The following is an 11,890-nucleotide window of genomic DNA, read 5'->3' on the forward strand; positions in this document are numbered from 1 at the left end:
ATATTCCAGGTCCTTCCTATGATCGGTAGCAAGAGAAGAACTGTTCCCGACGCGCAGTAAGAATGACCAACAGGAGAAGAAGGGTATTCTACCTTTGGTACTTGAATATTCAACTCATAATATGGGTTTGGTAAGGAAGTTTAAGGAACATTTCACCTCTGTCTCAGGGAACACATGATTTCGTAATGACTTTAGGATGTTAGCCGCTTATAAAAGGGGTCGTAACCTCAGAGACTGGTTAGTGAATAGCAAAATAAGATGCAGGGTTTGAGAGACCGAGTGGATTCCAAAAAATTCTGTCATCATTTACTCCCCCTCTTGTCATTTTAAACCTATATGATTTTCTTCTGCAGAACACAAAAGATGATATTTTGAACAATGTTGGTAACCAAACAACAGCGGTACCCATTGACTTGCATTGGTTTTGTGTCCATACAATAAAAGTGAAAGGTTACCACCCTTGTTCGGTTATCAACATTCTTCAAAATATCTAATTTGGTTCATGTGATGTTTACTGTTCATATAAAAGTGTGTTTCGAAAAAGATTCCCTCATTAGCATGGCCCATCCACGGTGGTTTTTAGGCCCACGCTGTGCCAGAAATAAGCCACCCATGATGAGAGAAATAAGGAATTTTGGTAAAGTGCCTGGATTCAATTAGATTTCTGTTGAGCTTTATAGTTTGTTTATTGACTGGAAAAACAAATGCGCTGAGGCATTTTCTCTTCAATCCACGGGTCTATTTATATTCATTTGTAATTGCTGCTTGAAATCCATTAGCAGTGTTTTAATAGCGCAGGTCATATATTGATCTCGCAACACGTTGATCTCATGTCAGAAGTGATCGAGGGTAAGTCCTTTTGAAGAACTAATGAAGAAACTCTGTTAAGTTGACAACTCCTTTCTTCCAATCAATTGTAGGTTTTTTAGACTTCAAAAATATGTAAGCAGTCTTCATTACTTTATTACTAGATAAACTTTGCTGTCAGGTCTAATTTGGTATTCCAATAAGACACATGATATATATATATATATATATATATATACAGTATATACACACATACATACATACGTACATACAAATCTTCTTAAAGGTCCAGTGTGTAATTTTTTGGAGGCTCTATTGACAGAAATGCAATATGATATACATAACTATGTGTTCAGATGTGTATAAAGAGCTCACACAATGAAGCGTTATGTTTTTATTACCTTAGAATGAGCTATTTCTATTTACATACACCGCGGGTCCCCTTGCATGTAATTCACCATGTTCTGTCAGCCGTCATAGTGTTTCGAACGGGAAGGGGAGGGGTGGAGTGAGCTGTTGGTTGCAATTCGCAACCTTGCCGCTAGATTTCACTGACTGGACCTTTAAGTAATGCGATAATTTTATGTGAAAAGATCATATCACGTCAAAAGACTCGTACAGACAACTACTGATTAATTTGTAATGTATTCTCGTGTTTTAAAGCTTAATTTATTGTTCAATTCAATTCAGTTTTATTTATATAGCACTTTTTACAATGTTTCTTTGTTACAAAGAGAAAACAAACAAAAAATAATTGTCCATTACCGGACAGGCCAAGCTTTTGAGTACCAAATAGTTGTAGCTGATGCTTAAATGTGTGCGTCAATTTGTGCATGTCATTTTTTTGTTATAGATGAATCTTACATACTAAGTGCAGCATAACAGCTCTCTCGCTATCCCATAAACCATCTCTATCACTCCTCAACTAAAAGGAGGAGAGGGATCTCAGAGGCACAGTGCTACCTGAAGAATGAAGATTTGCATTAAATGGGACACATCTTCCAGCTCTCACACTCATGATTAAAATAAAAGATACTGAGCGGACACCATCTTTCACATTGACACAGAAAAGGAATGTAAATTTTGACTAAGCGGGCAAGAAGGAGCTCATATGGTTAAAGATATTTAGAATCCAGCCCTTTGTTTTTCATAAATACAGTACTTTGCAATGGAGCTGTTTGTTAGTGATACATTCAAGATGACAAAGGAATTATACAGTATGTAGTAAGGACAGCAATATGCATTCACTTGGCACTATTCTCAAGATATTATTCATCGTGAATGCTCTTTCAATTGTTATAATATCTTTAAATGGCACTGTGCATGGTGCTTAGCAACCACAGCGCATCCCTGCAGTGGCATTTCCCTCAGTAATTTCACTGAAAAGGTTTCGTTCAGCTGAACTGGTTTTGGCTTTTACGCTTGGTTTGAAACATGCTTTTTGATTAAGACGTTTCTTGATTGAAGATGAAAGTTTTTGTTTGTTTACATTGGAGCAAACCAAGAGGAAAATGATATTGCTCTGGAGATTTGATGGAGTTACATTTATTTGAAGTATTAACATTGTGTTCAAGAATCAAACTTAGTATTCTAAAATCGAGGCAAATACAGTACAAATGAGACAACAGCAGTTAGAGTATATACTTAATATGCATATAGTCATGGCCAAAAGTGATTTTCAGGGGGCATTTTGGCTTTTAATGCCTCTTTGGGTTAATAAAACCATAAAAAAAATGAGATGATTGGTACAATGGGCAAAACACTCAACTGTTAAGGTATTTATTGGACAAAATTCCAAATAAAGGGTGAAGACGTCAACTGTCCAAAATTGGACATCACTTCTGGCCACTACTGTAGTATAGCTAAAATAATAATTTAGTCTTCAATTAGTAGGATGTTTGTGTTGTCTGTGTATTATGTGGCTTTGATTGCATATTTGGTCATTTTGGCACACGTTAAAACATTATGATCTCTTCTAAAAGTGCAGGAGACTTAAGCCGAATGTCTTCACTTGTTTCAATGTTATTTTATTTTATTTAAGGTTTAGGAGAAAAGGTTGAAAAAGATCTCATTCGTGATTTATCTGTTCTTTTAAAATGACCAGTCTGTTAGGAAGGACATTGACCAAGTGCAAACGAGAAATCAATTAAAGGGATAGTTCACCCAAAAATGACTACTTTTACTAAAATTACTTACTCTCTAGTTGCTCCAAATCTGTATACATTTCTTTGTTCTGTTCAACACTATGGAAAAAGTGACCCAGAAGTGTTTAAATTGTAAAAATAAAGTGTCTGAACAAAAGACACATTCTATCTAAAAGCGAATGCTCACCCAGACCTGCCTGAAACGCCTCGTGTAACCACACCACCACAAATCTACATCAGTTCGTGGTATGATTTGACTAAGACCGCCCAAATGTATACACAAGTAAGGTGGGCGTACCTGTCAGTACAATTGCTTTGGAACCTGATGTTCCAAATATGGTAAGAGGCGTTACATTTCCGTCAAACGCTTGCAGTATTCGACCAATCACTACGCACTGGTTAATTGGCCAATCATAGCACACCTCGCTTTTCAGAGCGATGAGCTTTGTAAAGAATCTGCACGTTTCAGAGAGGCGGGCAAAGAGGAGATACAAACATGCACGGTATGTGGAAATACATCATTTTTTGAACCTTAAATCCTGTATACACATTGCATTACATCGAAAACAAACGATAATATTCGTTTTAGCCGTGTCATTTGACCCCTTTAACACAACTGATGTAACATCAAAGGTGAGTAAGGGTTAATAAAGTTTATTTGACATGCACCAAATCTCATTAACCAGGCACACTCTACAGTTACTGAAAATATCCGAAAACTGAATATGACTCATTGGCTGGATTTTGGCTAAACAGAAAATGAAGTCAGCTCATCAAACAGAAAGGCCCCTTTAAGGTGAAAACTGCAGTGATATCTTGATGCATAAATGTTACAAATATAAGCATTTCTATTATTGTAAAACCGTTACCTCATTTCCAATCAAAGAAGAGGCTTCTCGTACAAAAGCATAATTTCAGGGCTTGATTCAAAACCCTCAAGTCTGTAATTAAAAGATAAGCTATTTATGCAAATGCTTCTTGTTTATTCTGCCATTTTCTGAAGTCAAGCAAAGCTTACATGTGCAATTTTGAGAAAGGTGATCTTGGGAAACTTTAGAAACTTCTGTTGAGTTCATTTAAAGGAACAGTTGACCAAAAAATAAGACAATTCTGTCTTCATTTACTCACCCTTGAAGTAATATAATGTCTTTGCGCTGTTGAACACAAAAGAAGATATTTTGAAGAATGTAGGACAGCAAACTCTTCTGGGATGCGATGGCTTTATTTTGCCCTTCCCTTTTTGATTGGTTTGTTGTAAGTTGGGCCTGCGGGGAAGGCTAAAAATGCCTGGCCATTGGACATTGAGTATAGTCCTACCTCTTTTTTGTTGCTTACGTCATATGGTGAAGAGTTGTTGTTGAGAGGGGGAGAGGAGCTTAATGTTTTTGATTAAAGATTACAAGTGCAAATGAATTAAAAAACAATAATGGTGTACATGGATAAATCATTTATAATAAACACTGCAACACTGTGTAAATGTCACATCTATGTCTGTTTCCCTGTTTAGTTTTCTCCGTTTTTTCCCTTGGAATATATTTTGCCATGATCCCTCACCTCCACCTCGTTTGTTGCACCCGCACCTGATGATCATTCCCTGGACACTATTTATACCCTGTGTTTTGTCTTGTTCTATGTCTAGTATTATTGTCTATATGGTTATTTTTTGTGTATGTTTGATGCCCGGTCTGGAGTTACCTGGTTTTTCCCCGTTTTTGTTTTCCCGGACTCTTTATTAAAGTCTGTGGTGTGCTCTCCTGTTTTTGACACGAGTGTGACAGTAAAACACTTAGAACTTCCTGTTTGATTTCATGGTGACTTTAAACAATCTGTGAACAAGGTTTGAGTGATTTTGAAACCACGTAATAAATTGAATTAATAGTGGACTACTGTTAAATGGCCTATTTAGGCCAAAATTTCCAATTAGGTATCAATTTAATACTTTTCAAAATATACACTTGCTTTTCTTTGTAAACTGTTTTGTTAACAGTTATGAGTACATTTAAGTTGGTAAAGTCACGTTATTACGTTTAAAATAGAGCAGCAAGGTACAACCATCACAATGAGAAACAAGAAAGAATAAAACAATTTCACATACTGAAATCATGTGAACAAAATCTCTGCTGCTGTACTCATCTACGTTCACTATGCAACAACACTGGCATTGTTACATTAATATTTGAACATAACATTTTTCAGTTAGGCTTCTGTCAGACATTGCGATAAAATCATATTTCATTTAATGCTCCATGGCTTATAATAATCCTGGCCCTGCCACCCAAAGCATCTTGAGTTTTTCCTCATCATTCAAACTACATTGATAATTCATGTGATAGCTGCAGTTGTAGTTAATGGCAACCGCGGCTGCATGCTTCATATGATTAGTACATTACTGTAATTTCATACACTTATTGTGTAGGAAGTAGGACAATGCAAAATCTGTGCAGTTGTATGATTTGTCTGGCACGATGGATGGGGATGCTGGCAGGGGCATAGCACAGAATCTCGTGCCCTGTGCATAGGCAATGTGTGGGGCCCCTCAACGCTATTATACGCTATAACGCTAACATTACACATTTAACTATTGAACAGAAAAAATCTAGTAGTAATAGTACTGCATAAATGGTAGTAATAATGCCACTTCATGACTGTAACTGAGATTGAATATTTCTTAAAAAGTTGAATGCAAGTTGAGTATGTCAAGAAAAATGGCTCCCCTCTTATCAATTTTTATTAAAAATAAAAAGGCCTAAATACACTGGCGCATCTTTTTATTATACTGGTGTTTTCAACAGGGTATGTTGGTTAGGTAGGTTTTGAAGCATGGTAGCTAGTTTGTGCTGGTTTAAACTGGTCATATGCTGGTTTAAGTTGATCCTGAGCTGGTTTAGGACCAGCTAAGGACCAGCTTAAACCAGCAAATGACCATCTTGGGACAAGGCTGGGACCCAGCTGGAAGGCCGGCTGGACAGGGCTTGACGCCGGCTGGATCGGCGGCTGGATCACCGGACTGGACACGACACTGGACACGACATCGGCTGCACCGGACTGGACACCGGCTGCACCGGACTGGACGCCAGCTGCACCGGACTGGACGCCGGCTGCACCGGACTGGACACAATACTGGACACCGGACTGGCCCGACCTCGTGCTGCTCGCCATTGCCTCTTTCTCTTGAGTCTAGCCACCCGCCCGGTGGCCGGCTGCAAGTAGAAGGCAAACGGTATGGTTGGCTCCGGGTTGGAGTCCTCCGAGGATGACCCCCAGGACTCTCGCCTTCCCCGCTTCCCACCGAGGCTGACTGGTGGTAGGGAGGCTGCAGGTGGTTAGGAGGATGATGGCGTGGAGTTCCCCAAGGTGAGAGTACCCACCACACGGTCCTCCGGGATGGACGCCAGACCGGGACGAGAGGAGATTGGATGATTGCTGGGGGGGGGTCTTTGCCACACTCCTCTCGAAGCTGCAACCGTTCCACTAATAGTGGGAACGGCTGGTAAACCAACTCCTCCCGCTCCGGAAAAGGTGGTGGGTCATCCATCCCGGCCATGAGGTAGTCACTCACCAGCACCTTGGGGACGGATGCCCTCTTGGCCTCGACCTCCCGAGCATAGTCCTGCAGAGGCCGATGACATTTGGCTGGGAACGGGCCCCCTCCGGCGTGTGACTGGGAGACTATTGCCTCCCACCATACCGGATTGCCGGTACACGGCCACCGGCTGGTTGAGTGTCTGTCCATGGGCTGCCTGCTGGGTTCAGCTTTGGCTCTTGGATTCAGTCAGGGATTGCGTGGAGGAAGAACCCAATTGCAGGCAGCGGGGATTAAGGGGTTAACAGAGATTTTATTTTAACAAAGAAACAAAACAAAACAAAAACCCACGCGGGGGTCAAACACAGGCACAAGAAAACAATATAGAAGAACAGAACGAGGACTCACTAAACACTAAACTGGACTAAACAACACTTGGCCAAAACTAGACTAAACACTTACTACAGGACTGGGGATACACAGCAAACAGGAACACAGAGTACATGGAATGAACCCAAAGACACCATCAACACAGGTAAGCATAACAAACGTAATCCAAGAGCACAAGACAAAGAACCATGAGGGCATTAAATAGGGAAGACAAACGAAGGATAACGACACAGGGCAGGTGAGGGTAATCAAACACGGCCGGGAAACAATACAGGAAACGAGAGGGGCGGGGCCAATGACGAGACACTGGAGAGAACGCATATTATTGTCAAAAGGACAATAATATGTTTCTCTCCACACATAACCAAAGGCTTTGTCATGGCTCTGCCTCAGGACCAAGAAAAACATGACTAACCCCTAGTTCACACTGCACGCGTGAGCAGAGCGAGAGCAGCGCTGTCAGCGTAACTACATCATCACTGCACCTGCAGATTCGCGAGGGTATTCACACAGGAAGCGTTTGTATAGCTTGACCGCAGCTGCATCGAATGTGCAAGGTAAGCAAGCCAACAACATAGCATACATTCGTTCCCTAAGTTTAAACATTTGTAAACGTGATACTCTTAAAATTCTGTTACCAAGGGTACAAGACCCACGTATATTGGTAAACAATATGGTCAAACAAAACAGATCGCCATTATATAATTTTCTTACCATCTGCACAATTAGCAGAAGCTATTTAAACCCAGGCTTTTTCCTTTGAATATATGTCTTTGTAATTACTACAAGGATCATAAAGCATTTTGTGCTTCTCAATCTCAACGATCAGCCTTGTGTCGTCCATTGTGGTACAAGAATGAGGCATGACACGATCACCTTTTATCACCTCGGAAAGCTGGCCACAAACTCAGGTTTGATTGGGTACTGCTAGAGCCGCTTTCTGGCTAGTTAACTGACGTGATTTTATTAACCACGCTTCCACCCAAACGGAATAATTAAAAACAAATGAAGGGGTACATCAAATATAAATGTTTTTTTTTTAACATTCTCCTAGTCTTGCAAAAAAAAACACAACAGGCTTGCTTATTCTGTGCATTCTGAGCATTTTTATTGTACAACAATTTATATTTGTACATCTAAAGTGTGCTGTCACTTTAACTGAGCTTGAGCTGCGCAGCAAAAATAGACTCGGCGCCGAAACCATCGCATCAGTGCTGCTCACGCGACGCTCCTGCTTGACGCTGACGCGCTGCTCCTGCTCCAGGTATGAAAGCACTCATTTGATAACATGCACGCCGAAAAAAATACGCGCTGCTCTCGCTCTGCTCACGCGTGCAGTGTGAACTAGGGGTAATAGAGGCAGAGCCATGACACTATGTACTCAGTCACCCTATTCCCCCCACAATTCCGCCCCTTGATGCTGGGTCCATAATGTTAAAAATCTCCAAAGCTCACTAGTACCTTTTAATGCTAATTATCATGGCCTAATAATAAAACCATCAGGGCAGGTTCATGACAACATTCTAAATATTTAAGTAGTTGAATGCAATAACTCTCTGACACCTTGATCAAACCTTGCTCAATTGGATTATAATAATGCAAATGGTTAGCAAATTGACAAATCGTAACACCTCTATGAAAACGCTTATTATAGTTTTTACAGACACAATCAAATTACCTAATTCCAGATTTGTTGCAAAATGACTATCAACCGGACAGTTATCAAAAGCACAGACATCCGCGTTTGACGTTCTTCCTCGTGCGCGTTACATATCCTTGCTCATGTGTATTCAGCTGTCTGTGTAAATAATAGACTCTCCATCTCTATGATGGCTTGGTAATGGGTTGCACAGCTTCTGTTGTACTATATCATTCCAGCTATGAATAGAGATTAGAGTGGGCCGACTTCAAGCACCACGGTGCCCTGCCACAGCTGCGCGCTGCCGTTTCACCGAGGTAAGACTGCGACTGTCAAGTGGAGCTTTTCAAAATGAAACGCTGGCGTGTCTGTTTTTGCTTTGAAGCCCCATTGCACTAAAATTGAACCTGTGACAACTGCGCAAGACTGACAATCAGCATGTGTGTTATCAGAGAGATAGCTGGCATGCTCTTTTGACGAGACGGAAAGCATTTGAGGTCCCCCCGCTGAACCAAATGGCTGACTGCTACACTAAATGAAATGTGCCCTGACGTCCAACACAATATACAGAGTAACGCAATGAAGCTCTTGCACCGAATCGGTGCTCTTTTGCTTTTCTAATTAGCGAAAGCGCAAACCTGCCTTCGTTCTTGTTTAATGTGCTGCCTCAACATCCCCAGGGATAACAAGAGGTCTTAGGCGCCATGCCTGCGGATTCGGCATTACGTATTGCCGCTGTCCTGACGTAAATTGAATATTTTTACCTTAAATACTCGCTGTGCTAATAATTGATTAAATCAGATTAACTCCTATTTCAAATTGTGGATAATGCTTTTCAGAGTTGATACTGTATATGTGGCAATGGTATGTGGCAAGTTATCTGAGCCAAGGTATGTGCCTAATTGTGTATTTATGCAGTCGCTTACATGCCTGGTGAAGCAACGTGACCTCATTTAACCTCATCGGAGATTCACATCTATATGCATTCCTCTTCTTGCTTTGAGATCTCTGTTTAAAAACAAGCAATATGCATTGCATTTCAAGGATCTGACTAGCGATATTTAAGAGAATATATTCAGTTTATGAGTAAGCGTAATTACGACTTTGACTAGGAACCATGGCCAGTTATGTCACCTTATTGCCAATATTAAAGTCCACGGATGATGTTTTTGGTAAGTGACTAAATAAAAGCGTGCACCATTACATTATTTCCTTTTTGTCATGGAATGTCCCAGGAAACACTGACGAAACGTACGCAACAAAAACACTTCAATAAAGAAAACCAAGACCGGGAGAAAATATCCTCACAAGTACATTCACGTTATTCATAACAAGACTAGACAAATGACAAGGGAACAGAGATGATTATATATAGAGTCCTGGTGATGGGGTGATTGCAGACGAGGGACAGGTGATGGAGCGTGCAGAATGTAGGTGTAGTCCAAGGGGGAAAACAGGCATGGGGACACACAAGACTGACACTTTCTCTGACTCTCTGTTTTTTTTTTGTTATATAACTCCTATATCTAAATCTACAACAAAATAAATATTCATAAACAGATAACTGCTCCACAAGTGCAATATTTCATTGTTTAAGTGACACTGTTTCCAATCTGTATACAACATATGTAAATGAATTCCTACTTATTCATATTTCCAGTAGATATCATCACTTCTTCAGAACATTATATTACCTCTTGGTGTACCGCAAAGGTGTAGGCCTATACATACATTTTTAAATATCTATATTTATTTTTGAATTTAATTGCCTTAAGGCTGGACTTGGATGTGTGTACCGGAGACTTCATATAAAAAAATCCTTGTGCTTGTGTGTGCAAGCTATGCATCGTTTTCTAATTCTGAAAACTAATTTCAGACAGTTTTACTTTAGATGAGTTGTTAACATCACTGTCACACAAGATAAAAAGGAACATAATCAGTACCGTAATCACTAATAATTATGAAGGTATTGTTGGTGCAAAACAACTGAGCGCCTGTGAGAGTGAAATTTGTAGTTGTAGAGGTTGCCACGCGTGTCAAAATTCGAAGTTGTTTCAAATGTTTTTCTCTCCCGCAAACACAACACAACAGCTACACCTTGAATCCTTCAGTGCAAGGCTGCGATACAATGAGATTTACAAGTACGCCCACCTTACTTGCGTATAGATTTGGGCGGTCTTAGTCAACTCATACCACGAACTGACATAGATTTGTGGGGGTGTGGTTACACGAGGCATTTCGGGCAGGTCTGGGTGAGCATTCGCTTTTAGATAGAATGCATCTTTTGTTCCGACACTTGCAATTTTAAGTGTCTAATACATGCATTGGCAACTTATAACACACCAAAGACACAGAAAAACACGTATTCACGCCATATGACCCCTTTAACCGCAGTAAAACCATGGTTAATTTTGTATTGTCAGTGTAGCTGACCAGCATACTTATTTAAACTAAACCAAAGTACTCTATTACGATTAGTGATTTCAGAAAAAAAGCAGCTCGGCATGATTCTTGAGGATTTTCCACTTGCGCGTTAGGGTGCCACCTGCTGGGCGCCAAAACTAGCTCGTTTGGCCTCTGCAAATGCACAAATCACTTTTGCACCATATATCACACAGATATGTGGTGCAAAATGAGAGTGTGTGCGAACTTGTGTCAGAGACTCGCAGCAGCCAATTCAAGCAGTTGTAGTTATGTTCTTGTGTTTATGCTAGAAAAATGTCCAAGAATAAAACCTTTAATTTGTGAGATAATATTTAACAAGCATTCAACTCTCATTGCATGAATTGACATACTGATTTGCGGATGTGCAAAACTCCACATTTTGTGAAAACGAATTCCTTCGGAGTGACACCATATATCCTGACTTTAAATTGTGAAATTCCACAGACAACTTTAGTTAGTGTAAGGATCTCATTCAAGGTCATGTTACTGAAGCCCACGACATGTTCACATAGTAAGTGTTTGCCTCAGAATTGCTCAAATATTTAACTTTTTTGGACCTCTATAAAAGTGTTTTGTTGTTTGGTGCAACACCAAAGAATTAAAAACTGTATGTCCATAGGGAAAAATGTTATCCATGATTTCATATTAAATAACACTATGTGAAAATAAGTGTTTAACAATGAATACTATTCATATATTATTACAATTTTTTTCTATTTAATGCTGTCCAATTCAGAATTTGTTTTTAAAAACAGTGACAGTATTATCTCAAAAATCAGACTTCACACTACAACAATTATTTCATTCAAAAATTATGTTTTACCCCCCAAAAAACTGCTTTATTGTAAACTACCCACATGCAGTTTATCTGCTTTAAATCCTGTAGTTTTACAAGACACAGTTTCAGTGTTTCAGCTCATTTTGCTTTGTGTGGCCTGCTTA

This window comes from Triplophysa rosa, linkage group LG23 (genome assembly GCF_024868665.1).
Source record: "Triplophysa rosa linkage group LG23, Trosa_1v2, whole genome shotgun sequence".
NCBI classification, from domain to species: domain Eukaryota; kingdom Metazoa; phylum Chordata; class Actinopteri; order Cypriniformes; family Nemacheilidae; genus Triplophysa; species Triplophysa rosa.